The sequence below is a fragment of the Myotis lucifugus genome, unplaced genomic scaffold (assembly GCF_000147115.1).
Source record: "Myotis lucifugus unplaced genomic scaffold, Myoluc2.0 scaffold_0, whole genome shotgun sequence".
Classification (NCBI taxonomy): domain Eukaryota; kingdom Metazoa; phylum Chordata; class Mammalia; order Chiroptera; family Vespertilionidae; genus Myotis; species Myotis lucifugus.
Window position 1 is genome coordinate 53791142 of NW_005871048.1, and position 2454 is coordinate 53793595.

A 2454-nucleotide genomic window follows, 5' to 3' on the forward strand; every position below is an offset into this window, starting at 1 on the left:
CTATTATGTTGCAAAACAAAAGCCAGTTCTAGTGTGGGAAAGATAAATTGCAGAAAACCAGAAGTCAATAGAAGAAAAACTACTGGTTTACTTGAGAGGGAGGAGGAGGCTTCCCCCTGGGCAGTTACTTGGTGAAGGCCGCCACCACCGCCCACAGAACCTCGTTGGCGTTGGCCTTCACACATTCCACCTCAGGATCCAAGTCGAGGAGCTGCCGCACTCTCTTGGTGGCTAAATCATACTGCTCATCCAGCAGGGGAGCAAAGGCATTCTCCAGAACATCCGAGGCGTGGGCGAGGTAAATGAGGGCCAGCAGGCGCTTGTCCATGCGGTGAGGGTCATTCACCCATTTGTCAAGAACAGCTTCCTGTACCTTCTTGATGAGGCGCTGCTTAATGTTGTTGTTGGTGAGGGGATGTGTGGTCATGTTAAAAAGTAGGAAGTTCTGTTTCTCTGTTGTCAGTACGCCCTTTTCTACCAGGTTTTTAGTCATTCTTATATGTTTCATAACTGGTACTGTGATTCTAGGGGACTCCATGTCTCACCTAAACAAAAGCTTTGAATTTCAGCTGTTATCTTCTTTGTATTCAAAATATGAATAGCACACAATGTGTTCATCATAGCTGGTGTGTCTCTAGCGAAGTGGAAAACAAGAAGTGCTCTACGGTGGCCCATGTTCCCACTAGACTGTGAACCGCTAGTGGGACAGGAGTTCTATTTTATTATTCTCTGTAGTTCTGGCACCAGGTAGTATCCTGAAACACAGTACTTGTTCAGTACATATTTGGAAAAGGGAATGAATACTCTAGTACATAAATTGGAACAGACTGTGATAGTTTTAGTATGAGGTAGAAATGAGCCAAATTGTAAAATGATCATTTCTGGTACATTTTCTATTGACATAAAGATGTCGATAAAAAGCCAAAGGAGAAACGAGCAGGGTTTATTTATTTTTATTGTTTAATGAACGTTTTCAAAGAATAATTTTAGATTTACAGAAGAGTTGCAAAGATAGTAGAGCTCACAGTGAACTATACTGATACATTACTACTAACGGAAGTCCATACATTATTCAGGTTTCCTTAGTTTGTTGCCTGATGTTTTTTTTCTGTTCCCGGGCCTCACCCACACCACCGTATTATCTTTATTCATCTTGTCTCTTCAGGTCCCTCCTGGCTGTGATGGTTCTCCAGACCCTCCTCTTTTCTGATGACTTTGACAGTTTTGAGAAGCACCAGTCAGGTACCTTGTAGGTTGTTCCTCAGTTGGGATTTGTCTTATGTTTTTCTCATGATTAGGCTGAGGTTATACATGTTTGGGAGCAGACCACGAAGGGTCTATCCATGATTCATCACTGCTGATGTTGACCTTAACCTCCTGCCTGAGGTGTGTCACTGCTAAGCTCTTCCTCCCCACACCTTCCGTTCTGTACTCTTGGAAGGAAGTTACACGTTTAAAGGGTGGTGAGTTATGATGCACTTCCTTGAGCGTGAGGTATTCACATAACTTATTTGGAACTGAAAGCTTCCTTTCTCATTAAGAATGAAATCGAGATTCTCATTAAAGATGGCTGGTTGAATAAATACCCTGTTCTTTTTTTTTTTTTTTTTTTTTTTTTTAAATATATTTTATTGATATTTTTACAGAGAGGAAGGGAGAGGGAGAGGGATAGCGAGTTAGAAACATCGATTCAGCTGCCTCTTGCACGCCCCCTACTGGGGATGTGCCCGCAACACAGGTACATGCCCTTGACTGGAATCGAACCCGGGACCCTTGAGTCCGCAGTCGGACGCTCTATCCGCTGAGCCAAACCAGCTAGGGCCAAATAATACCCTGTTCTTGATGAAAATGCTGTGAAATCGAGAATAAAAGGATTTGTGCAGAAGCACAAATCCATAATGAGACCAGGAAAGAAAACAATGGCAGTAAAATGTTGGATGCTGCAAAGTAGTTGGAATAGTGGTAGATAGATTAGTGGGTCCAAGAAAGCTAATCCCAAAGTGGCAGTGGGCAGAGCAGAGTGGTAACCTACTTTACACCGCAGAACTCCAAAGGCTCAGAAATTGGCACCAGGTAGCCGTGGGAATGGGGGAGGAGGAGCAGGGGATGGTAGGCCTAAAAATAGATTGTTTGAGAGTCTATGTGAAAAGATCTCCAGATCCCTTCCTGTGCTCTGTGCCGCCACCCCAGGAGAAGAGAATGAGACAGAGGGGCTCTCATCTCAGGGACACAGGCACAGCTGACGGAGGCCAGGATCTCCCACTGGAAATGGGGATCAAGTAAAAGTTAATGTCCTAAAAGTTGTGACATCTTAGCCTTCTCCTTCCTCTCCACTCCGGGGACACTGGAAGCTAGGATTATTCCCCCCGCCCCCCCCGCCGGAGAAAACACTGAAGAGTCTTCTATGGAAAATTCCACCGGCCTAAGAGACAAGGATGCAAAACACCGATGTGA

The 2454-nt window shown here is 44.5% G+C and overlaps 1 pseudogene; it reads right to left on the reverse strand.

The window, feature by feature from the left end:
* Positions 1-61: 61 nt before the first annotated feature.
* Positions 62-675, reverse strand: LOC102431197 (annotated as a pseudogene).
* Between the last annotated feature and the right edge of the window lie 1779 nt (positions 676-2454).